Source organism: Canis lupus, chromosome 30 (genome assembly GCF_011100685.1).
Source record: "Canis lupus familiaris isolate Mischka breed German Shepherd chromosome 30, alternate assembly UU_Cfam_GSD_1.0, whole genome shotgun sequence".
Lineage (NCBI taxonomy): Eukaryota > Metazoa > Chordata > Mammalia > Carnivora > Canidae > Canis > Canis lupus.
In genome coordinates this window covers 24,628,157-24,655,177 of record NC_049251.1, presented here as the reverse complement: position 1 = coordinate 24,655,177, position 27,021 = coordinate 24,628,157, and the positions used below count along the sequence as shown (strand labels likewise).

The window sequence follows — 27,021 nt, the reverse complement described above, 5'->3', positions numbered from 1 at the left end:
TAAGGCAGTTATGATCTGGGCAACTAGATGTGCACACAGGTTCTTATCTCCTGAGAGATGCCCAGATGAGCCCAGAAAAGTCTAATCTGACTATGAGAGCAAAATGAGACAACTGGAGTTTCCTCTGGAAAGAGATCCTATAGGATGAAGGGACTGGTCCCAAAACCCATTCAGAGGGCTTATTTTCTCCTTGTGTGTGTGAAGGTTTTAGAAACCAGGGATAGACAGAATGAAGTAGCAATCATCCTGGGAGGAAAGAGACATACAGCTGCATACTTCATACTCTCATGAACCCCATTTCTACCCTGTCCTTGGCAGGCCGGCCTGCTCATTCATTCACCCAACATACATCTGTGGAACTCCTGCTATATGCGAGGGCTATTCTAGACAAGGTGTCTGCTCTCAGAGAGCTTATATTCTAGTGGGAAACACAGACAATGAGCAAGGAATGAAATGAATCTATATTTAGATGCTAATGAGGGTAGAGTATGCAGGCGGTGGGGTGGCTCCTTTAGATGGGTGGTCAGGGAAGACCTCTCTGAGGAAGTGACAATTTAGCAAAGTCTTGGGATCAAAAGAAACAAAGGTCTATTCCCGGCAAAGGGAAGAGAATGTGTGAAGGTCCTATGCTGGGTGTGAGATCTGTGTGTTCAAGGAACAGAAAGAAACCAGTGTGGCTGGAGCACTGACTAACATTTCTTTGTTATATTTGACATCACAGACCTTAATGACAAAACTGGGGGCCAGAGAGCTGCCAGAGAACAAGGGGCTCTGATATCTGGACCCACCCCCAGGAATAGTGTTTCATTGGCTCACAAGACCTACTGCAGAAGCCTTCATCATCTGACTAGGGTTGGGGTGGAGATGTGTCTTTCTTTAAAAAAGCAGACTTCTTTAGGTTTTGGAGGTCCATCTCTTTCAAATATTCAATTCCCGCAAGTATTTCCATTTTTCATTATGGGTGCAAATCATGATATAATATATATATATATATATATATATTTTAAGATTTTGTTTATTTATTCATGAGAGACACACACAGAGAGAGGCAGAGATGCAGAGAGAGGGAGAAGCAGACTCCATGCAGGGAGCCCAATGTGGGACTTGATTCTGGGTCTCCAGGATCAGGCCCTGAGCTGAAGGCGGTGCTAAATCACTGAGCCGCTGGGCTGCCCGATATAAGATACTTCTTTCTTTTTTTTTTTTTTAAGATTTTATTTATTTATTCATGAAAGACACACACAGAGAGAAGCAGAGACAGGCTGAGGGAGAAGCAGGCTCCATGCAAGGAGTCCAATGTGGGACTTGATCCCAGGTCTCCAGGATCAGGCCCTGAGTTGAAACCGGCGCTAAACCGCTGAGCCACCTGGGCTGCCCCTCTAATCCCAATTTATCCAATGTCCTTCCCACATGTTAATTCCTATGAAAACACCCTGCATTATCATTGTAGTCACTTAACTGAGTGAAACAAAATCTGCTCTGCCAGAGTTTATACTTTTCTTATGCAGAGGGCTCTAAAGTTACCCTCACCTAACATAACCAATCATTCACACAACTGCCAGTGTAACTGGAAAGCCAGCCTGTTACCCAAAGGCGATGCTGTGGAATCACTCCAAACACTGCCTTACGGTCTCAGGATTTATTTATTTTTATAAAGATTTTATTTATTTATTCATGACACACACACACACACACACACACACACACACACAGATGCAGAGACAGAAGCAGCCTCCATGCAGTGAGCCTGACAGGGGACTCGATCCCGGGTCTCCAGGATCAGGCCCTGGGCTGAAGGCGGCACTAAACTGCTGAGCTACCCGGGCTTCCCTTATTTTTATTTTTTAAAGATTTTATGTATTTATTCATGAGAGACAGAGAGAGAGGCAGAGACACAGGCAGAGGGAGAAGCAGGCTCCCTGCGGGGAGCCTGATGTGGGACTCGATCCCAGGACCCCAGGATCAAGACCTAAGCCAAAGGCAGAAGCTCAACCACCGAGCCACCCAGGCACCCCAGTCTCAGGGTTTATAGCCTCTAGGTGATGCCACTGTTAAGACTGTGTCCCTTTCTCTTCCAGTGCAATATTACCACCAACAAACCCACAGAAAACAACAGGGCAAAAAAAGCACACACCCAGAATGTCTTATGACTGGCATTCTCCTAGTCTACATGTCCTGATGTTGTGGTATTTGGCGAATCAAAAGTAATTTTTAAAACTCTGACAGTTTGGCATTTGGAATATTGAAAGCAATCTGGAAAATCCCGATAGCCAGCATCTGTGTCACCATTGCTAACTGCAGAAACAGATTGTCAGGGTGGATGTTAGTAGGATCCAAGGAGGGAGTGTATCCGGGCAGATCAGTTCCTTTGTAGCAGCATTCATGGGATTTGGTGATACACTCTTTAACAGACTTAGCACTGAGTCTGTGCTGATTAATTCACCTTCTTTTCCCTCAGAGCCTTTCTGAGGTCAAATACTTGTGTGATGGTGTTTTATACCTTTACACCAACAGTTTCTGCTTTAGTTGGCTCACCTGTAAGTAATGAAGGCTTCAAAGTATAAGCAAAAGGAATAGTGGCGAAGAGAGATAGAGGCACAAAACCTAGGCAATATCTTAGAAATCTGAAAGAAAAAGAAAGAAAGAAAGAAAGAAAGAAAGAAAGAAAGAAAGAAAGAAAGAAAGAAAGAGAGAGAGAAAGAGAGAAAGAGAGAAAGAGAGAAAGAGAGAAAGAGAGAAAGAAAGAAAGAAAGAAAGAAAGAAAGAAAGAAAGAAAGAAAGAAAGAAAGAAAGAAAAAAGAAAAAGAAATCTGAAAGAAAAACACTTACACATTTTCTATAGAATGATGTTCAAATGTCTGGATAGATCTGAAAATCTTACAGGGTTAAGCTCCCAAGTATGCTGGATTTTTGGACTTTCACAGTCTTAAACCAACAGAAGCTGCAATAACTCTTACTGGAGGAACAATGTTTAATAATTAAGATGCCTGGTTAAGTCACCATGTAATATTTCATCTGATTCTCCATTTCCAGCTCTAAGCAAGCCCACAGTCACATGCCACAGCTTGAAACAAGAAAGAATCCCTTGTCCAGAGCTCCTGCCAAAGGATTCTGCAAAGTAGCCTCACTCCCCAGAGTATGTCCATGAGGGTTTGCGCCAATTAGCCTCTACCACAGAGGTCAGAGAATCCAACTTGGCAATATCTACTCATGTCTGGTCATCAGAGAATTAGTGTAAATAAATGAAAGCCAAAATAACAATGCTGCGGGAGCCCGGATAAAATGACTGCTTTCCCTTTATGTTACACAAGGGCTTCTCTTCCTCTTACCACTGATGGTGCACCTGTTACTCAGCTCGACAGCCTTCTACCCACCTGGCTCCTGGAATCACACTGTGACCAATGGGGCAGGGCTCTCCCTTACACATAGACTCCAGCCAGGGAAGATCTTAAAGGACGATCCCAGCAAGGACTCATGTCACTCAAGGTCCTCACAGAGTCACTTAATGTTGATCAAATATTTCGGGATGGGGGCGGGGGAGGTACTTACTACATGCCAGGCATTATGGTACCTCCTAGGGATACAGTGTGATAAGAAAATAGGGTCCCTGCTCTCAGAGAATGGAAGCCCACTCACTACATGATAATGGCTAGTGCCTACTGAGCAGTGCTGTATGCTTGCTATGTATTACCTTACTTGATCTTCAACACTATAAGGCAGAAGGCTATTCTCATCTCCATTTTATGGATGAGGAAGTCAAGGCAGAGAGGGAGTTGAGTGCCAAAATTTATATGCAAGCATGGGCCAGAGCTGGGTTTGATCCCAGGCAGCCTGAGCCTGCACCTCTGACTATCATCCTCAGCCTCACCTCCACTGTCTCTTGATGTGTCAGCTCTGGAAGCAGAGGGAGAGGGTGCTCAGGCAGTGAATCCACTAGACAGTTCCAGCAAAGCAGAACTACCTTTTGAAGACAGAGACAAGAATGAGGTGAGAGAAATGTTGCTCAAAGAGAAGTTAACAGAAGCCAATGGGCTTTTGAGAGGTTAGGAATGTTATTTCCTTCCTTTGAAGGAAATTATATTGCACAGGCTGATAAGGAAAAAATGGGAGGGTGGAAATTTTGTGCTCCTTCCTTCACTTGTCTCTCCAACCTTGAACTTGCATCTGAGGCAATGGGGCAGGCACATACTTAAAAAAGGATCTGTAGCATCAGCACCATTGGACAGAGACCAGATTTGTCATATTGGTTTGAGACCAGACTTGCTTATTTGACTGGCTGGAAGTTTCTCTAAGCTTGTGGTCAGCAAAATCCAAGTACTTCCTGGTGGTTAAGATTGGGAAAGTTTTTGCTGAGGCTGTTTTTCTGGCTATGCATCAGCTCTTGAGAGTAATTTGCATGAAACTTGTAAGAAGTGTATTTTCAAGTCCTGAAAAGGCAAAATTTGCCAGATTTAAGGTAAGGGCTCTCATCAACCAGACAACCTGCTAAGGCTTTGCCATCTTCCAAGAATCCATCTTTCCATCTTTTTCATCTTCCAAGAATCAATAAGCCAGCTCCAAGGTGAACATTTTAGAAGCAGCTGGATCTGCAAATGCATTCAGCAACATGCAATAGGAGGAGTGGGAGTGGAATGTCAGCACCTAGTGGGCAGAGAGGCAAGACCAAAAGGAGCAACAGCTACCAGTAGAGTCAGTGTTTTGGAATCAGCAGACCAAGAACAAATGAGTTTCCTCATCTTTGAAATGGAGTTAATGAGAATACCAGTCAGAAGAGGCAATTGAGGGATGGATTGAGTGACTGACTTTTGATTTCAGCTCAGGTCATGATCACAAGGTCTCAGGATTTACCCTTGCATCAGGCTCCCTGCTCAGCAGGGTGTCTGCTTAAGGATTCTCTCCCTCTCCTTCTGCCCCTCCCCTCTCCCTGCTCATGCTCTCTCTCAAGTAAACAAATAAAAAAAAGGGATGCCCGGGTGGTCAGTGTTTGAACACCTGCCTTTGGCTCAGGGCCTGATCCCGGATTCCTAGGTTTGAGTCCTACATCAGGCTCCGTGCATGGAGCCTGCTTCTCCCTCTGCCGGTATCTCTGCTTCTCTCTGTATCTCTCATGAGTAAATAAATAAAGTCTTTAAAAAAACAAACAAACAAATTAAAAGCAAGAAAAAGAAGAGGTAATTGTGATAATTGAATGACTTAACAAATATAGCACACTCTGTGCATTGGCTAGCACATAATATATTCTCAACAAATGTTAGCTGTTTTCATCATCACCACCATTATCATTATGGTCATCACCAGAACCTTGGCTTTTCCACTTACCATGTATGTGACCTGAAAAACATTTTTTTTTTTTAACATCTCTAGGTTTCAGATTCCTCAGTTTTATACCGAAGATAAAAAACAATTATCTTCAAGGGTATGGTAAGGATGAAACAAGATGATGCACATGAAAGGGACGCCTGGGTGGCTCAGCGATTGCCTGCCTGCCTTCGGATCAGGTTGTGATCCCGGGATCTGGGATCGAGTCCCACATCGGGCTCCCTGCGAGAAGCCTGCTTCTCCCTCTGCCTGTCTCTGCCTCTTTCTCTCGGTCGGTGTCTCTCATGAATAAATAAATAAATCTTTTTTTTTAAAAAGATGATGCACATAAAGCACCTAACACAATGCTTAGCAAATACAAGTGCTCACTGAATGGGTGTTATCACCTGTTGGTTTTAAGAGCTTTCTTTTTTTTGACTGGTAGTCAAAATAGGTATTCTGACATAGATGTGTTTGACTATGAAGACAGACACCAAAGTCTACTCAACAGGAAGTCTACTGGAAGAGATACTCTTGTTTTCAACGGGAGATTTTCTTTTCATTTTCTGTATGGCCCCATATGATATCTAAGACCTCAGATGCCCATGTAGTTTCAGTCCCACACATTAAAAAACATTTGCTATCGACAAAATCAGAGAAGATTGAAGATTTAGAGACTCATGGATGGAGGGTAGCCAGATTTAGCAAATAAAGACAAAGTTGTCCTCTTATCTAGCAATTCTACATGGATGTCAATGTATCTTCTTGTACAACCCAAGCTAGGGGTTGACTTGTGTTTTGTGGCTTTCTGTGAGATCAGATTTTCTCCAGATTTTCTCAGAGAGAGAGATGCTACAGATCTTGCATATGACTTCTCAGAATTGGTTGCTATCAGGGAGATCTTCTACCATGAATCATGTTGGGCATATGTAGAAGCAAAATGGATCTTGGAGGTTAGGACTCCAGTACAAAAATCCCTGAGATAACTTTCTCAAGGCTTCTGTTTGATATTATTTCCTTTTTAAAAATTTATTTATTTAACAGAGATCAAGAAAGAGAGAGAGAAAGAGGGAGTGCACAGCAGGCAGAGGGAGAGGGAGAAGCAGGGTCCCTGCTAAGAGAGCCCAATGGGGCCTCGATGCCAGGACCCTGGGATCATGACCTGAGCTGAAGGCAGATGCCCACCCAACTGAGCCATCCAAGTGCCCCTCACTATTATTTCCTATCACTATCAGTAGCCCCTCCCCTTACCCTTTCCTACCCTACAATGTTCTCTCTCTCACTAATGGAAACGCTGAGGCTCTCCACAGTGTAAAGGTTAGAGTGAACTGGCTTCCTAACGATGATATTGTGACAACCCAATGCAAACCTGGCCTCTTGGGCTCCAATCTGTTCAACCCATAGTATTCAAAGAGTTATATCATTTCTCTTTGCAAACTCCAATGGTATTTCCCAATGACTTTACTTTTGAAATGAAAATGCAAGTGGCAGTGCCCGTATCAAGTTATTGACATTTAGCTCAAAATCAGTGCATTGTACTTATTTCTAAGTGTTTTTTTTTGTTTGTTTGTTTGTTTGTTTTGTGTGTGTGCGGATAAGAGGAGTAGACTTCAGAGAAAGGTCAGGTGTATGGACTCTCCATGACATCTTGCCAACTACTCTGCCCTAAAACATTTTCTTCTGCAAGGTAGGGCTTGATCTAAGGATCAAGGTATGTGTGCATAAACCCCTCTGTGGAATTTTCATGTCCAGTCCGTACTCCATTCCTGGCTGAGATCACATGGAGTACACATCTGAGTTGGGGGATAGAATAGACTGTAGCAGCACATGTAGCTCCAGGGTATCACATTCAGCTTCTAGACCCCTCCTACATCCTTTCCCATTCTGATGTTCTGAACTCATGGTCTTCAGGGCTGCCCTGCTTTATGGTTGAGCCCACCATACAATTCGACAAGGGTCAGAAAGCTTTGAGGGTAATACTGTTTTTCTCCCTGCCTCCCAGCAGACCTGACTGTACTTGAACCACAGGTGCAGAGATGGAATGCCCAGTGGTCCTTCACTCCTTCACCATCTTTAACTGTCTCTTCATATTCCTCCTCTGCCTTCCAGCCTCCGTATCTGGAAAGACTATGTATGACCGATTCAGGGAAACTAACAATTCCTGCTGATATGCTCTGTCTTTAGAGATCTTCCCCCTTGATCCTCATCCTCAACAGAGCAGAGAGCTTTGAGGGGACAGAGGGGCACTTTGCTTCCCAGAAGCTGGTCAAAGGACACTGAGGGTTCAGAGGGTAGACCAAGATTTCCTGAGCTCCCCCAATACTCTGTTCAGTAGAGGAGTCTAAGGTGGCAAAATAACCTTCAGAAGCCATGAAATTGACCCTCCTGCCTCCTAGCAGCACTGGCAGTTAATAAAAAACGACCTCAACTTTGAGCTTCCCCAAGTTATCTAGAAGAGGACCTACAGAGGTTAGGAGTTAGGAGTGGACTGTTTGGCATCACTTCTTCTTTTTTTTTTTTTTTTTTAATAATGCATGGGACCCCAGAACCTTCTGTCCAAACATTGCCAAGCTTGTCTCTAAGCCCGGAGAAGACATTTTCCAAGTCAGTCCTTCTAAGGGTGACCCCGATTTTGGCATGTGCACCACAGGCTTAAGGAATCACCTAAGAGTGAGTGTTGAGGGGTGTGAAAGGAATTTGGATACTTGCCTGGGGAGTTCATATGCATATGCAAGGGATCTCTGCTGATGTAGGAAAGGCTGGAGTCAAGAGTGGGAAGAGAACGGGGATGCAGGATGAGGGCCAATGTGTGGACTAGCTCTCCTCAAGGAGTCCCAGAATTCTAAATTAAAGCCTGAACTTCCAGGTTGTCCTGAAGGTATTTCTGTCAAAGTAAGAGGCCAAAACATATTTTTCTTTCATGATTAGCTAGCTTGATTATACCTTTATGATACTCAGACATATTGGTTGCAGGCTTCCATTCAGACTCTTCTCTTGGGGCCTATGACACCCTATGCCCCACTCTGGTCCCTTCTGGAAGAGAAGACTTCACAGCCCACATGGCTCAGTGGTCCAGCTAAACCCACATGCTGAATATAGTGTTGTATTTGTGCCATTCTCCAAACTTGGAGACATGACTCCTAAGAGTGGTGAGATCTTACAGGGCATGAAGTTAAGGATTCATATTTTGGCCATATGTTTTGCACAAACCCTATACTAGTTCCCACATCCATTTGCTTCAGGCATGAAATAGAACATAAGCTTTATCTAGTTTCCAGGGACCATTACACTTAATTCAATGGAACTATGGGCCTTGGAGACATGCCTAAAAGAGATTACATGTTTCAAAGTTAGCTGACAACCCAACTACCTTTTTACTGAGTGGCATGTGCCAGCCAAGAAAGGAGGGAACAGTGTCAGGCACAAGAAGCCCCAGGAGGCAATTTGGGTAGAAGAGGGGATAAAGTAATTAGGAGAAAGGGAACTCTGAAGAAAGAGCAGAAGTGTACACAAGTATTTTTAGGAAAATTTTGCTACTCAGTACAAGGAACTGGCCTACTCTTCCAAAAGAAAGGTCTATGAACTCCATTGATTATTGGAGACTGCTTATGGATTTGTTTGTTGTGGAGGAGGGTGATGGAGGGATGGGACCAAGTGCTGAGTCTGGCCTGAGGAGGATCATGGAGAGGTAGCAGGAGGGACCAAGGGCCATGGCACTTTGGGTGAACTAAGTAGAAGGAATAGTGGGCATCTATTTCTCTTTCTCTAGAGCTGCCTGTGTGAAGGCTTCAGGGAAGATGACCAAAGAGCTGAGAATGAAGCAAGGAGCAGCCACAGCAGACTCGCTCACGGCTTTCTGCAGGATGAACGAAGAGATAAACTGCATGCTTGGCCTAGGTCCACTAAACTCTCTGCTTTTAAATATGTGCTTTGGATGTTTTTCTTTTCTGTTTTTACTATAAAAGTAATTTATGCTCATTAAATCAAATTTGGGAAATACAGAATAAGTTAAATGAAAAGAGAAACCATCCATGGTTGTACCATCTGAATCTCATCCATGTTAACATTTGTTGTATTTTCTTCAAGGCTTTTTTTGTTTTCTGCATAAATGATGTGTGTGTGTCTGTGTGTGAGAGAGAGAGATTGATTTTAACATAATTAGATCCACTTCCCCAAAGTGTTGTTTTCAAGGCAACAGGATTAATGTGATTTTAAAGTACTAAAATGAGTCATTTTAGGATTATTGAGCAACTTCATGAGGTTTGGTCAAAACAAAGTTGACTTTCCATTATCCTGTCATCAGGAATCACCTACTCTGATATTCAACTGCTTTTCTCACAGCCCATGTTCAATGGAAAGGCTAACAAGATACAAATGGAGAGATGCAGGGATAAGAAATACAAGGAAGGCACATGCTTTTATTACTTCAGCATTCAAGGAAATTACTACACAATCTTGAGTCGCTTAGTCACAACAGACCAATTTTTTTTCTTTTTTCTTTTTTCTTTTTTTTTTTTTTACAACAGACCAATTTCTGACCAAGGTTAAAGAGGTTAAAAATCAGGTTTAAGGGACACCTGGGTGGCTTAGTGGTTGAGCATCTGCCATTGACTCAGGGCCTGATCCCAGGATCTGGGATCGAGTCCCACATCGGGCTCCCTGCGAGGAGCCTGCTTCTCCCTCTGCCTGTGTCTCTGCCTCTCTCTCTCTCTCTGACTCTCATGAATAAATAAATAAATCTTTAAAAAAAATCAGGTTTAATTATTTGACTTCTCTGTTAAGTGCTGTCCTAAAAAGGATTAGGACTCAATTTCCATAGCCTAAGTAACTTCACATTTACCTGATGACTTTACTTTTTTTTTTTTTTTTTAAAGATTTTACTTACTAATTCATGAGAAACACAGAAAGAGAGGCAGAGACATAGGCAGAGAGAGAAGCAGGCTCCCTGCATGGAGCCCTATACCGGACTCCATCCTTGGACCCCAAGATCACGCCCTGACCCAAAGGCTGGAGCTCAACCGCTGAGCCACCCAGGTGTCCCTACCTGATGACTCTTCTTAAAGATGAGCAATGGAGATCTGACATGTCTGAAGATGGGATATCAACAGTATATAAGCAGCATCGTAAATTATATTTTTCATGGAGCAAAGACTGAAAGACCAGACGTGGGCAGCCCGGGTGGCTCAGCGGTTTGGCACCTGCCTTCGGCCCAGGGCATGATCCTGGAGACCCCGGATGGAGTCCCACGTCAGGCTCCCTGCATGGAGCCTGCTTCTCCCTCTGCCTGTGTCTCTGCCTCTCTCTATGTGTCTCTGGCATGAATAAATAAATAAAATCTTTATTAAAAAAAAAAAAAACAGACGTATTCTGCGACAGCCCCAAAGAGACAAAAGTGTACTCTCAGCTCATTCTTTTCTTTTTTTTTTTTTTTAAGATTTTATTATTTATTCATGAGAGACACAGAGAGAGGCAGAGACACAAGAAGAGAGAGAAGCAGGCTCCATGCGGTAGCCCGATGTGGGACTCGATCCCAGACCCCAGGATCACGCCCTGAGCCAAAGGCAGACATCAATCAACCACTGAGCCACCCAGGCATCCCTCAGCTCATTATTTTATCAGTGAGTTTGAGAAAAGTGTCCTGGGGAGAAACGTTTCCAACCACTCAATAACATTTCATACCCCTGAGCTTTTGTGTATACAGATGTTAAAACCTAGAGGATCCTATGCTAATTCTCCACCTTTCTAGATTGATCTGTGAGAACAGCCAGCTCATATGGGACCACTCCGAGAAGTTCTTCTTATGCTTTCAGAATCTTTGCTTACAGGGATCCCTAATTGGTCTTTGTGTTATGCTGCCCTGTGTCACAATGTATTCAGTTTGTAAATCTTTCTTCATAACAATATTTGCAAATGTTTCTAAGCAAAACGTTTACAATGGTTGAAAAATCAAGCATTATAAAACATACCTAGTGTACAGTCTTAACTCCTACCCCTGCTCCTGTGTCTCACACTTGTGTTTCTGTGTCTTTTCTAAAGTTTCCTCATGTAAACATAAATACAAACCTATTATTTCCCCATCCCTATGTTCTTACACAAAAGGTACCTTGATATACATATTATTCTTGAAATACATACTATTGTTTGATATACATACTATCCAGTATTTTGCTCTTTTCATTTTGACTTACTAATACATCCTAGAAATTTAGCTGAGATGTATTTCCAATTGGTTCATTGAGAAATTCCTCATTCTGTTTTAAAAGCTCTTTAAAAATGATTTTTAAAAACCTAGTATATGTTGTCCTCTAATATATTTAGCCAGTTCCACTAATGATGGACATTTGGGTTGTTTCCAATATTTTGCTATGCCAATGATGCTTTGTAGGCATATGTTAATTTGCATTGTGTGTGTACATCTTTGGATAAATTCCCAAAAGCAGAATGACTGGGTCAGAGATTGCACAATTCTGTGATGTTGCTAGATAGTGTCAAGTTGCCATAGGGTTTCTACCTATTTATATTCCCATACAAAATATAAGTAATCTGTCTTCCCATAGCCTTGGCAACAGAGAGGTATGGGGGGACAGAAAGTTTAGGAAGGGGGTGGTTGGGACCACACTCAACAGGAGGATGACTGCATGCAGACTTACAGGGCCAGGACAGTGTCAGACCTGACAGTCCTGAGGTTCACCCAGTCTCTCTCACGGGTCCTCTGTTGGCTCCAACTGAACACATCTAATGTTTTGTTCACTGAACCTGAAGCCTCTTGGTTTCTCATTTTCTACTAATGGAATCACAATTTTCTCACATTTAAAATCTTGTAGGAGAGAGTGTGGGCAGGTAGACATTCACTTTTCATTTTACAAACCCTAAATTCATAAGCTTTATAGCAAGAAGCGTATATTTCTTTTGCAAGTTAAAACCAGTGATAATGTACTACAAAAAAAATTGGAAGTCTAGTCACTTTTCGGGGAGGGGGTGTTATTTATTCACTCAAGTGCTTTTTAGTCTGTTAACTATTATTTCTTTTTTTCTTTTTTTCTGCCAGGTGCTCAGGGAAATGGTTTAAAAACACTCAGCTTTATAAGGAAGTTTGTTAAGAAAAAAATATTAATTCTAGGACTTCACAAATTATTCCTAAGTATTGCCCCCTGCCACCATCTCAGGTTTCTTTCTTTCTTTCTTTTTTTTTTTTTAATTATTTGTAAAGGATTTTATTTATTTATTTATTCTTGAGAGACAGAGAGAGCGGCAGAGACACCGGCAGAGGGAGAAGCAGACTCCATGCAGGAAGCCCGATGTAGGACTCGATCCTGGGACTCTGGAATCACACCCTGAGCCAAAGGCAGATGCCCAACCGCTGAGCCACCCAGGTGTCCCTCAGGTTTCTTTTTTAAGTTTCATTTTTATTTAAGTAATCTCTATAATCAGTGTGGAGCTCAAACTGATAACCTTATGATCAAGAATGACACATTTTTCCAACTGAGACAGCTAGGTGCCCCCCTATTCCCAGTTTTTAAAGTGAAAAGAAATTAAGAAAAAGCTCTCTGGGGGCAGCCCCAGTGGCCCAGTGGTTTAGAGCTGCCTTCGGCCTGGGGTGTGATCCTGGAGACCCGGGATCGAGTCCCATGTCGGGCTTCCTGCATGGAGCCTGCTTCTTCCTCTGCCTGTGTCTCTGCCCCTCTCTCTGTGTGTCTGTCATGAATAAATAAATAAAATTAAGAAAAAAGAAAAAGCTCTCTCTCTTTTTAAAAAGAGTTTACAACAGATGAATTTTTTTTTTTAAGATTTGACTTATTTATTTGAGAGAGAGAGAGAGCACAAGCAGGGGGAGGGGCAGAGGCAGAGGGAGAGGGAGAAGCAGGCTTCCCGCTGAGCAGGGAGCCCTGGTGTGGGGCTCTATCCCAGGACATGGGGATCATGACCTGAGCCAAAGGCAGACGCTTAGCAGACTGAGTCACGCAGGTGCCCAAGAAAAAACTCTTAACGAAATGTTTAATTAATAGTTATAGGAGCTGGAATACTATTTTATGCAAAATTTACATATTAAAGAGGCTCCTGAGTGGCTCATTTGGTTAAGGAGTGGCTCTTGATTTCAGCTCAGGTCATGATCTCAGGGTCATGAGACAGAGCGCTGTGTGTCTCCCTCTTCTGCCCTTCCCCTGCCTCTAAAAAAATAAATAAAATAAACATTTACATAGTAAGGACTTATGATAGCTATGTTCTATTTCTTTGGTTTTTTTTTTTTTTAAGATTTTTAAAATTTATTTATGAGAGACAGAGAGAGAGAGAGAGAGAGGCAAAGACACAGGCAGAGGGAGAAGCAGGCTCCATGCAGGGAGCCCGATGTGGGACTCTCCCGGGACTCCAGGATCATGCCCTGGGCCAAAGGCAGGTGCTAAAGTGCTGAGCCACCCAGGGATCCCCAGCTATGTTCTATTTCTGTGTGCTACAGTACACTTTTCAATCCAGAAGTCTTCTGTAAAAGTGCACATTTATATCCATTTTATACCATTTGGAACAAAATTGTAGTAGAATTGTACTGCCTTAAATTATAGAAGCTTGAAAAAAATGATAGAAGCTTGTAACTGCCATAGCTGCCTTTAGAATCACATTCTTGGTCAAATATATAATTCATTTTCTATAATGCCTTATCAAGGCATCCTCTTATGGGAAACTATAATCAACTTTTCATGCTTGGCTTTATTTTGAGATTTCCAGGAATCTAATATAGTGAAGAGAAGGTACCAGTAAAGAGACCTGGTGCCCTTGGTCTTTGTACATTCACTTTCGTACAGATAAGGACATTATACATGAACGCACCTGAGCCATCTTTCCATATGGCAGCCCGCAATCAGCCAGGTGACAAAGGAACATTTTGATCCATCTCATGAGGGTGCTGTTTGCCAACTCAGCTCACAGTTCAGTTCCACCTGGGTCGTCATCTCTATCAACTTAGGGGCATTCATTCAACTAGGTTTCTACTAAGTTGAATTTAGCCTTGTTGCTTTATCAAAATTAATGAGAATGCAAACACCAGTAAACAGTAGTGTAGTTCTCATAAACTCAGAACAATTGAGACAGAGGAAATCCTAGGGCATGTAGAAGGTAGTGAATCTTGAGGCTTAATAATGACAACTCACTCAGAGAATTCTCTATGCATTACTCACTATTCTAATCACATTATAAGACTTAATTCAGGGGATCCCTGGGTGGCTCAGCAGTTTGGCGCCTGCCTTGGGCCCAGGGCATGATCCTGGAGTCCCGGGATCGAATCCCACATTGGGCTCCCTGCAGAGAGTCTGCTTCTCCCTTTGCCTGTGTCTCTGCCTCTCTCTGTCTCTCTGTGTCTCTCAGGAAAAAATAAATAAAATCTTTATTTTTTTAAATAATAAAACAAATAACACAAACCTGCTAAAAAAGTAAGACTTAATTTATTGAATTTTCACAATACTATGTAAGAAACAAATGATGGAGGTACTATCATTATCTCTGTCTTTACAGATAAGGAAAATGATTCATGATTTGTAGAGATGTAAATAGACTAATCCAAATTGGAAAGTTGCCTTCCTTTTAGACTTTAGATGATCAGTCAACTCTACTCAGCCAGGATGGAGAAGTCCAGATTTAAAGAACATTTACTGGGACACCTGGCTAGCTCAGTTGGTAGAGCATGTGAATCTTGATCTCAGAGTCATGAGTTCAAGACCCACATTGGACAGTAGAGCTTACTTAAAAAAAAATAATTTACTAAATTCTGGAATTATAGCTAAAGACTATATCTAAGAGACAAGGCACAATTAGTGATTTTACACTGTATTTTAGCCCTCTGAAAATAGAGCTCTTACCTTAAAAAATGCAAATCTGCTTTTGAATTTTACACATCTAACACTGGTGTGTATTTTCAGGAACGTGTTGTATATGAAACCAGGATGCCCTTGTGTTGTTGTATGTGGTTATTTTTTTTAATGATTTTATTTATTTATTTATTTATTTATTTATTTATTTATTTATTTATTTATTGAGATAGAGCTCAAGTGCATGCCTGCATACACACAAGGGGTGAGGATGGAGGGACAGACGGGGAGGAAGAGGGACAAGCAGACTCCATGCTGAGCCCAATGTGGGACTCCATCTCATGACCCTGAGATCATGACCTGAGCCAAATCAAGAGCCTGATGCTCAACTGACTGAGCCCCCAAGCATTTCTGTTGTATATGTTTTCAATGTCCATGGAAAGATGTGAATTCTTTTTTTTTTTAAGATTTTATTTATTTATTCATGATAGACATAGAGAGAGAGAGAGAGGCAGAGACACAGGTAGAGGGAGAAGCAGGCTCCATGCAGGGAAGCCGACGTGGGACTCGATCCCGGGACTCCAGGATTGTGCCCTGGACCAAAGGCAGGCACCAAACCACTGAGCCACCCAGGGATCCCCAAGATGTGAATTCTTTGGGGACAGGGCATTTGTCTTATACTTCTCCAGGGCCTACAATAGTGCTCAGCAAATGTTTTTTTGTGGCGAGTGAAAACAGTAGTGGTTTGGAAACCATGCTGCCAACCTGCAAACCACCAACACTAAGAAACACTCTATTCAAAAGAAATCCCCCTATTGATAATGGGAGAGGTGTGAGAACGGGAGGCAATTTTATTGTGAGCCTAAAACTGCTCTAAAAAAATAGTCTATCAAGAAAAAAAGTAAATTCCCCTAAATATTTGTAACAGTATCTTGAAAAATATGTTATCTTAAATACACATTCACACACACGTCTCTGTGTACACACAAATATTTATAGCCATATCTATAAACACATTTATAGGTGCATGATAATAAAGGCAAAACATATGCCACATCTTAAATATGTAAAAATATTTATAGGTGCACGATGATAAGTTGAAATGATGATGATTGTTGCAAAATGCGCACAATTTGTTCTGCTGAAGAGGTGAATGGAACTGCCCTCATGACCTCACCAAGATAATTGTGTATAAATGAAGGCAGCAGACAGATGCAGTAGGTATACTGCTGCATTCCCCGAATTTGGAGTATGTTTCGTGTCCCTTCCTCAGAGACTCTGTCTCCATTCACCATTTTACTTAATGGGGTAGTGGCTTTAGGCCACCACCCCTGTGACAACATGTGGTTGGAATGCAACTGTACAGACACCTGATCCAAGCAGAGCCTTGCGTAGGCTTGCCAATGACCTATGACCTGGGTGGCGTGGTTTAAAAGCTTGAGCTGTGTGAGTCAGATTCTCTTTCTTTCTCTCCCTCCTTTTCTCTCTCTGGAACTTGAATCAAGAGACCAAGAGGAAAGTTTCCGGTGAACTGTGGGCAGCATTGCTGAAAGATCGCTTGGGAGCCTGAGTCAGGCCTATGACAAACAAAAGACACTTTGCAAGCTGAAATTACGGGAGGATGAGCAGCTACAAGGGAGTTGCTCAAAGTGGGGGAAACCTGAAGTGACAGAGAGCACTCATCTACTTGGAGAGGCTGGGAAGCCAGAGGGCAGACAGCTGTACAGGACTACCTGCCTTGCCTCTCTGTTGTTTCCCCTGGGCTCCTGGGCATATATACCTTTAAAACATTTTTTCTCATGACACAACCTGTGTGCTTTTTTTCACCTCCTTGGTGTTAAAAGAGTCTAAATTAGAGCAGCAGATAGCAGGAGAAAAAAGTCTCTGATTTTGGAGGATATAAACTTACAATCAAAATCAAGAAACAACACAGGGGCACCTGGGTGGCTCAGTCAGTTAAGCATCTGCCTTGGGCTCCAGTCATGAATCCCAGGGTCCTGGGATAGAACCCTGCCTCAGACACTGGCTCAGCGGGGAGCCTGCTTCTCCCTCTGCCCCTCCCCGCTGCTCACTCCCTCTCACTCTCATCAATCAATTAATCAATCAATCAATCCATTAAATCAAGGTGGGGAGGGGGGCACCTGGGTGGCTCAGCCATTAAGAGTCTGTCTTCGGCTCAGATCATGATCTCAGGGTCTTGAGATTGAGCCCCAAACCAGGGCTCTCTGCTAAGCAGGGAGTCTGCTTTCCCTCTGACCCTCCTCCCTGCTTGTGCTCTCTCTCAAATAAATAAAATCTTTTTTTTTTTTATAAAATCTTTTTAAAAAGGAAGGAAGGAAGGAAGAAAGGAAGGGAAGAAGATAGAAAGAAAGAAGAAAGAAAGAAAGAAAGAAAGAAAGAAGAAAGAGAAAAAACAAACTATAAAGAACTACAGGTAAAGTGGTACAGGGTCATGAAGTCTAGCAGGAGTCATTCCATTCAATCGTCCCCAAGGGCCTCCGCTCAGTACAACCCTGTATGATAATCGATATTTATAGTGATGACCTTGAGTCTTCAGGCACAAGCTGCCTGACATTCAGCATATTTTCAGAAGGCAATGAAGCATGCAGCTTGCTACAGAAAAAATTTCCTTCAAGCTAAAAAAAGTTTTGGTTCCTTAAAAAGGCAAGGTTCATGCAGTCATTATTTTCTTAGTTTTAAAAATACATGTATTTATTTATCCATGCCTTCCTTGTTCAAGCAAAGATTAAAGATGACTTATAAAAATACACAAAATCCAATAAGACCGTATAATTGACAGGAAAGAGGAGGAAGAAAGAAAACCAGGGTGGATATGAAGTTGATTCAGGAGATTCAGTTATCTGCAAAGCTCACTTCTGTGAAATACACCTCACTCCTTGATAGATCATAGAGCATCATAACTGGTATTACTCATTATGGAATCAATTTTAAATCTGGAGGAAGGTCAGAGTTTATATTCTGAATGTAAAAGTCAAACTGAAACTAGAAGAAAGAAAAAAAAGAAAATATTGGCTTAAATCAGAGAAAACATAATAACAAAAATCCATTTAATAAGCTGTTAATTTTTTCTTTTTTTCCCATGGGGCTTGAACTCATAACCCTGAGCTGAAGACCCTGAGATCATGACCTGAGTCAAAATCAAGAGTCAGGGATCCGTGGGTGGTGCAGCGGTTCGGTGCCTGCCTTTGGCCCAGGGCGCGATCCTGGAGACCTGGGATCGAATCCCACGTCGGGCTCCCGGTGCATGGAGCCTGCTTCTCCCTCTGCCTGTGTCTCTGCCTCTCTCTCTCTCTCTCTGTGTGTGTGACTATCATAAATAAATAAAAATTAAAAAAAATTAAAAAAAAATCAAGAGTCAGATGCTTAACGGACTGAGCCACCCAGGTTCCTTTATTTTGGTAAAAATCACTCCTTTATTTCAGTAGAATAATAGTTGCATTATAGAAAACTTTTTTTATTTTATTTTTTTATTTTATTTTATTTTTTTATAAATAAAAATAGGGTAATTTAAGTAATCTCAGGGGGGGATCCCTGGGTGGCTCAGCGGTTTGGTGCCTGCCTTTGGCCCAGGGCATGATCTTGGAGTCCCGGGATGGAGTCCCACGTCGGGCTCCTTGCATGGGGCCTGCTTCTCTCAGCCTGTGTCTCTGCCTCTCTCTGTGTGTCTCTCATGAATAAATAAATAAAATCTTTAAAAAAAAATTTTTAATTTTTGGGTGTAATCTCTACACCCAACATGCAGCTTCAACTCATGACTGTGAGATCAAGAGTTGTAAGCTCTACCAACTGGGACAGCCAGGTACTTCACAAAACTTTTCTTATATTAATCAGAAGTAGTATCACATGTTACCCAACTGTTGAAATTCTCTGCAATATCCTTTGTACAAATTGATATTAACATACTAGGAAAAGAACAAAGTTGTTTAAATTTGAGTTAAACTCTCTATACAAATGTAATTTAAAAAAATAAAAATAAAAAATAAAAAAACAAATGTAATTTAAAAATTTTAATTTCTTTAAATTTATTTATTCATGAGAGACAGAGAGAGAGAGAGAGAGGAGAGAGAGAGGCAGAGACACAGGCAGAGGGAGAAGCAGGCTCCTCGCAGGGAGCCTGATGTAGGAGTTGATCCTGGATCCCGGGATCCTACTGAGCCACTCAGGCATCCCCAAATGTAATTTTTAAAATACAAATGTGATTTTAGGTCACATAAGAAGAAGCAAGAATTTTTCCAGGAGTCCTGGTATGGAGAGGCTCCCAGGGTTTTAATAAGTGTGTTTTTACTCATATTGGGCCTGCATCAGGGAAAATTTCTTCTGAAATTTGTAGTAGGACATTCCTACTATGGAGTCACTGCTTATAGGGTAAGAGCTGGGGCTTCAGATGTGGCCAAATATATAGAGTTGGTGCAGAAAAGCTGAGTAACAGCTTGGGCAAGTTACTTAAACTTGGTCTAGTATCTTTATTTTTCTTTCTTTTTCAGTTTTATAGCTTTATTTGGAATCAGCAGTTAGTTCTCATCCACTTAATTAACTGTCTGTAGATTTTTGCAAGTGGTGACAGGTATACAGGTAACCTGAAATTGTCTGGTGAACCATCATCCTTATTACATTTTCTGGACAACTGAATACAGATATGGTATGGGACATTCCTTATTCTGTTGGCCCTGATAGCTTTGTTGAGTCTAGTATCAATGGACACATCTCAAGTTCCCATTTCTCTCTTACCACTCTTCTTTACAGGAGCTGGCCTGTCTGGTCCAGGTTGCAAAGTTTAGCTTAGTTTCTTAACTGCAAATGAAATTAATAGGGTTATATGGAGGATTAGTTATTATGCGGCAAGCACTTAGCACATAGCTAATACCTTTTGAACCTAATAAATGCCTGTTATGGTAGAAACAGTGGTTGCCCAGAACATTCCACATTGATGTGATACAAATCTTTCTTTCACTTGTGCTTTGTTAAAGATTTCTTGCCTAATTTTCCCATTGACAAATTTTTCTTTAATGTATTGTTGTGAATGCATTCTGATGTTCTCTTATGGTACTGACATCGAAACTAGTTTCATTGCCTTATATTGTCTTCTTACATTTGGAAAATGTATAAGCAGTAATTTTTTTCACTGCTAGATTTTTTTTTAAGATTTTATTTATTTATTCATGAAAGACACACAGAGAGAGGCAGAGACACAGGCAGAAGGAGAAGTAGGCTCCATGCAGGGAGCCCGATGTGGGACTCGATCCCGGGACTCCAGGACCACGTCCTGGGCCGAAGGCAGGTGCTAAACCGCTGAGCCACCCAGGGATTCCCTCACTGCTAGATTCATATGAAATTGTGGTTTGTATCCAATTGGATTTTTTTTCTTTGTTCCTTTTCATTCAAGCCCAGATAAAACCACATTTTAAATCATGCCCACGTATGTGTAAAGTCTCATCTGACTAGCTCCATCATGTGTCTATAATGAGTTTTACAATTTTACAAGTAATTTTCATTTCATTGCTACTATGAATTCAAATAACGAAGAATATTGGGAAATGTATTGATGAGTACTCTCAAAAATAGGTGTAAATCAAGAAAATTGGAAAAACTTTATATAACGTGAGAATTTTGCGGGGAGTGCAATTTGGCCACAAATTCAGAGTGACCATAACCTATTGTTCAAATTATCAGGCTGTTTTGGGAATGCAAGAGGGGTTCAATTAATAATTTCACTGAGATAAAGGCATAAACTAGGACTCTCCCAGGTACACCAGGGCGTAAGACTGACAGGCCAAAACTGACAATGTATCTTAAGACAGGGATGGAGCAGGGCAGGGCTTGAAGGGGTTCTTTGTGAAATGATAGGCTCTATCATACACTCGTACTCTATTCTCTACATTCAAAGTGTGAATTATGGGTTCTGCTTTGAGAATCCAAGCTCTGTCCTTATAGATTCAGATTCAGTTTTTTTTTTTTTTTTTAAGATTTTATTTATTCATGAGAGACACAGAGAGAGAAGCAGGCTCCATGCAGGGAGCCTGACACGGGATTCGATCCCTGGTCTCCAGGATCACGCCCTGGGCTGAAGGCAGGCGCCAAACTGCTGAGCCACCCAGGGATCCCTATCAGATTCAGTTCTAATCCCTATACCTCAAGAAAAACACAAAGGCAAAGATCCAGGAAGGCATAACCAATGTGATCAAGAGCTGTGGGTCTTAATAATATTTTGGCAGTTATGACACCTTGGAGAATTTGATGGTAGCTATTAACTCTCCCTGAAGGAAAGGGCACACACAAAAGCCCCCACGACTTGGCATGTAATTCAGAGGACCTCAATCTGTCTGATGCTACCCAGGGACCCAGGTCTGAATCTCTAACCTAGAACACATGGCAGTTGGCAGGAGAAGGGAATCAATATTTCTTGGCCACTTTTACATGTATTTCATTTCATATGCACATCAATCTATTTTATAGATAAGGGAATTGAAGCCGAGAGAAATTACAATTCACAGCTAGTTAAGTGACAAAGCCAGACTTTAAATTCACTTTTATGTGCCACTAAATCTTACAATCTAAGTACTGCTTAGCCATACAACTTTTTTTTAAAAGACTTTATTTATTCATGAGGACACACAGTGAGAGGCAGAGACGCAGGCCGAGGGAAAAGCAGGTTCCCTATGGGGAGCCTGATGCAGGACCTGATTCCGGATCCCAGGATCACACCCTGAGCCAAAGGCAGACACTTAAGCACTGAGCCACCCAAGTGCCCCAACAATTTTTTTTAAGTAGGCTCCACGCTCAGCATGGAGCCCAACTTGGGGCTTGAATTCACGGTTCTGAGATCAAGACCTGAGCTGAGATCAAGACTTGGGTGCTTAACTGACTGAGCACCCAGGTACTCCATCATACCTATTAATATATATACATATATTTAGAGACCCCTGGGTGGCTCAGTGCTTGAGTGTCTGTCTTCTGCTTGGGTCGTGATCCCAGGGTCCTGGGATAGAGTCCCACATCGGGCTGCCTGCAGGGAGCCTGCTACTCCCTCTGCCTATGTCTCTGCCTCTCTCATGAATAAATAAATAAAATCTTAAAAAAAATATATACACACAGATATATATATATTTATATTTCAATCTGGAAGAGAATTATATTACAAAATCAAGAAAAATGAACATGAGCAAATATCTTCAACAGAGTCCCACCTACTGGAATTACCTTTTGAAACTAGAGTTTATTAGGGCAAATAAAAGTAAGCATTTAGGGGTGCTTGGGTGGCTCAGTTGGTTAAGCATTCGACTCTTGATCTCAGCTCAGGTGTTGATCTCAGGGTTGTGAGTTCAAGTTCCATGCTGGGCTCCACATTGGGTGTGGAGTCCCCTAAAACAAAGAAAAGAAAAAAAGTAAGCATTTAAGAAAAAAATCTCACATGTTAATACAACCAACATTTGGGCAGCCTGGGTGGCTCAGTGGTTTAGTGCCACCTTCAACCCAGGGCGTGATCCTGGAGACCTGGGATCGAGTCCCACCCTCTGCCTGTGTCTCTGCCTCTCTGTCTCTCTCTGTGTCTCTCACGAATAAATAAATAAAATCTTTAAATAATACAACCAACATTTAGTGTCATTAGTTTTAGATAAATCCAAGATTGATAAGTTGTTGATGGATTATTAAAAGATTTTTCAGTGTCTCATTGCAGGAAATAATACCAGGAAAAATAACCCTGGGGGAAACAACCAAATCTTTGCCTGTATACCTTGAAGCCCATGTCAATCTGTCTACTAACCAGGGTTGACCCTGGATGGGATGGGGGCTTAAGCAACATGTCATTTCCAACACAAGCAGTGCTTCTTGTATAACTGGTAAACTCCAATATTCCTTTTGGTAATCTCTGTTCATTAGTTCCTGAGACACCTGATCATACTCTGGCATGCCCCCCAAAACATAGAATCAGTTTACCTGAGAATTTGGCAGATTCTGTCTGTCTGTACTTCCCCAGTGCCTAGGACAGAGTGAGTGCTGTCTCCTTTCCAGTTCATGCTACAGATTGCTGCCAGATGAATTCTCTAACCTAAACAGTAGTTCCAAATATGGCAGTTCCTTGCACAAAACGATTTCACTTCTCGTTATATTTGTACCTTTCCTATTATTATTGTTTTAAAATTATCTTCTGTTGGGGTGCCTAGGTGGCTCAGTCAGTTAAGCACCCGCCTTTGGCTCAGGTCATGATCCCAGGGTCCTGGGATGGAGCCTCACATTGGGCTCCCTGCTCAGCAGGGAGTCTGCTTCTCCCTTTTCCTCTGTGATAGCCCTCGCTCTCTCTCAAAGAAATAAAAATAAAATCTTAAAAAAGTTATCTTCTGTCTTACTCTTTCTAAAACTGTAAGCTTGGTGAGGGGAAGAAACCATTGTACTCACAGTCGCTGTGCTGACCTATAGTAGGCATTCAATTATACCTATTGCCTCACTGCGTGGATGATTGCTACAAGAATTTAGTCAACATGATTTTCTTTCAATTTATAAAATGGAGATACAATGTTTTTTAAAGATTTTACTTATTTATTCATGGGACACACACACACAGAGGCAGAGGCATAGGCAGAGGGAGGAGCAGGCTCCGTTCAGGGAGCTCATTGCAGGACTCGATCCCAGGACCCTGGGAGCACACCCTGAGGCAAAGGCAGATGCTCAACTACAGAGCCACCCAGGTGCCCCAATGGAGAAACAATTTCCATACCCTTCTAAAATGTATAATTCAGTGGCTTTCAGTATTTTCATAAAGTTGTGCCACCATCATCACTATCTAATTCCAGAATATTTTCCTCACCCCCAGTAAGAAAATGCATACCCACTAGCAATTACACCCATCCTCTTCTCCTCCCTCCCAGTCCCTGGCAATCACTAATTTAGTTTCCTCATAGATTTCCCTTCCCCTACAGATTTCCCTATTCTTTACTTTCTTGTAAATGTTGTCATGTGATATGTGGTTTTGTACCTGGGTTCCTCCACTTAACATAATGTTTCCAAGGTTTGTCCAGGCTGTGGCCCGTGTCAGGACCTCTTTCCTTTTTAAAGGCTGAATTGTATTCCGTTGTAAGGCTATAGCACCTTTTGTTTACCCGTTCCAGGCAAGATGACTTTTAACATCCATACCAACTCTAGAATCCAATAACCAAGTCAAGGCCTACCACCAAAGTTCATAAAGTAAATCACCATAAATCATTCTGCTTCGTACTTTCTCTGGGCCTGAAGTTTTCAAATCTTACCTCCCATTGATCCTGGGAGGACAATCCTGTTGTAACCCACCACGGTTACCTTCTGAACTTTTAAAACCATAAAGCCGGACCCTCTATACCTTATTTCAGGATTCTTCCCCCACCTCCAATCTCCTCCCCACTGCCCCACCCGATGTCTTGAAAACTCCACCCTCCTTAATCACACCCCTTGGCAGTTACCATTGTACTGCTGACCGATCTCAACAGATAGGGTTGACTGAGGTTGGATGGTGCTTTCTTCCCACTTCTCTTTCCCTTGTGTCTCTGCTCACCGCGGTGCAACCTCTCCACCACTCAAAAGTCCAAAAAGGGGGGGGGGGGGGGAGCCTTTCTTTGTTTTCCAAGGAAATTCAGGTAAAAGGAGGGGTAGGGGAAATGATATTTTTGACTTTCCTCACAATCCAGACGTTGGAAAGAAAAAGGATTTCCTTTGGGCCGCTGCCACGACTCTGATCTTTTATGCTGATAAAATATTTCCTTCTTAAAAAAAAAAAAGTTATGGGAAAATCATACGACTTGAGCTTGGGAGCCACACCTACGGTAATATTCGCGTTAGAGAGAGAGAGAGAGAGAGCGCGCGAATGGGGGGCGGGGGGTTACCTCTCCCTCAAGGAGGGCTTCTTGCCCCCACCAGCGGAGGTGTCGCCCCGGGGGGGGGGGGGGCAGCCGGCTCCGCGGCGCTCGCCGCAGGCTCGCGGGCAGGACTACAGCATCCAGAGGGCTTTGGAAACTCCAGCAGCTCCAAGCCCGTTGGCTGCCACGGTTTCCCCGAGGAGTAGTGACGCTGTGAAAACAACCCTGATTGGTCAGGCCCGAGCTGACTTCTTCCATTTATGGACAGAATTGCCCGGCCCGAGCCGAGGACTCCCCGGAGGAGTGCCGGAGTAAGTGGCCGAAGAAAGAAGCCGCGCGGCCGGGCAGTCCAGCAGCCGCGCCGGGGGCGTGGGGCTCACCGAGGGCGGGCGCGGGCGCGGGCGCGGGGCGCGGGGCCTGCCCTCGGCCAGCGCAGGGCGCCCCGCCTGCGGCAGTCGCCCCCTGGTCCCGGCCCTCACCTAGCGCCGCCGAATTCCCGCACTGGATGAGTCCCCCCAGGGTTCCCATTGCTCCCGTGAGTGCTTGGGTGTCCAGAGGCCTGTTTTTGGCGAAGGGGACCAACTTTTGAAGTTCGCCCCGGAGCCTGCGCTGCAGCCCCGCTCCCCGGCAGCCGGACCCGCCGCGGCGCCAGTCACCATGGTGAGGTTGGCGCGCGGCGCCCCGGGACGCCCGAGCCCGGGAAGGGGCAGGAAGCGCGGCGCGGGGCGCCCGCCGAGGCCGGGGGTTGGACAAGGTGGACGCGGCCGTCGGCACGTCGCGAGCTCCGAGCGCCCCGCCGCGCCCCCTCCCCGGCGGGGGCCGGGGGGACCGGGGGGGCCGGGGGCCGGGGGGCCAGGGGGGCCGGGGCGCCGAGCAAAACTTTCTTCCGAGGCGCTCCGGGCGCCGCGAAACTTTTTCGTGTCCGGGTCGCTCTGGCCGCCGGCTGTCGGCAGGCAGCGTGGGGCAGCTCTGCGCCGGGGCGCGGCCCGCCCCGCCCGGGGGACCCCGCTCCGCCCCGCCCCGACGCGGCGCAGCGCCCGCGCCCCTGCCCCTGCCCCTGCGGTCCCGCCCTCGTCGGCGGGAGCGCGGCTCGGCGGCGCGGGGCAGGCTGCTCCCCGCGACCCTCCCCTGCGCGCCGCGCCCCCTCCCCTGCTCCCGCGCCCCTCCTCTGCGCGCCCCTCCCCTGCGCGCCGCGCCCCCTCCCCTTCTCGCCCCCCCCGCGCGCCCCCTCCCCTGCTCGCCGCGCCCCTCCCCTGCGCGTCCCCTCCCCTGCTCGCCCCTCTCCCCTCCCCTGCTCGACCCCTCCCCGCGCCCCGTCCCCTGCACACCGCGCCCCCTCCCCGCCCGCGCGCACGGGCGCCGGCTGCCTCCGCGCCTCCCCGCCCCGCCGCCCCCTGCCCGCCCAGCCGGGCCGCCGCGCGCTGGCGGGGGCGGGGGCGGGGCGGGCCGCACCAAGGCCGGCGGGGGCGCCAGGTAGGCTGAGCACCTGGCCCTGGGCGGGCGGCCCGGAGCGACAGTGACCGCGCGCCGCCGGGGCGTCGGCGGCCGGGACCCCGCGGGGTCTCCGCGCCCGGGAGGCCGAGGAAACCCCCCCTTCCCGAGGGCGAGGTGCCTGGCGCTTTGCGGGTGTCCGGCGAATGGGTCGCCCGGGAGGAAGTCGATGTTTTGTTCTTTTTCCTTTGGCACTTTGGGAATACGTGGAAGTGGCCCGACTTGGTCTCTGACTCGGGTCCGACGTTGCCTCCCGCCGCCCGCGGTAACCTGAGCCGCGCCCCCGGGTCCTGGGCGGGGTACGTTTCTCCCCGCAGCACAGAAGCGAGGACTCTATTTTGAAAAGACTGACAGCCTATCCGAGGAGGGGGGAGAAGTTCTACTGCAAGGCTTCAGAGTTTCCACACTTGCCTCTTTCCTTATTATTTTTTTTTTTTAAGATTTTTTAAAATTTATTTTTTTCATGAAAGACAGAGAGGCAGAGACAGAGGCAGAGGGAGAAGCAGGCTCCATGCAGGGAGCCCGATGTGGGACTCGATCCTGGACTCCATCCTGGGCCAAAGGCAGGCGCTCAACCGCTGAGCCACCCA

The 27,021-nt window shown here is 44.4% G+C and overlaps 1 long non-coding RNA gene across 1 annotated transcript; it reads right to left on the bottom strand.

Moving 5' to 3' along the window:
- Positions 1–22,309: 22,309 nt before the first annotated feature.
- Positions 22,310–24,686, bottom strand: LOC119877740. The gene is made up of 2 exons (XR_005381364.1): positions 24,548–24,686; positions 22,310–22,475 (listed from the first exon to the last, which is right to left on the bottom strand). It is a non-coding gene; the product is annotated as an uncharacterized LOC119877740 (long non-coding RNA).
- Positions 24,687–27,021: the final 2,335 nt, after the last annotated feature.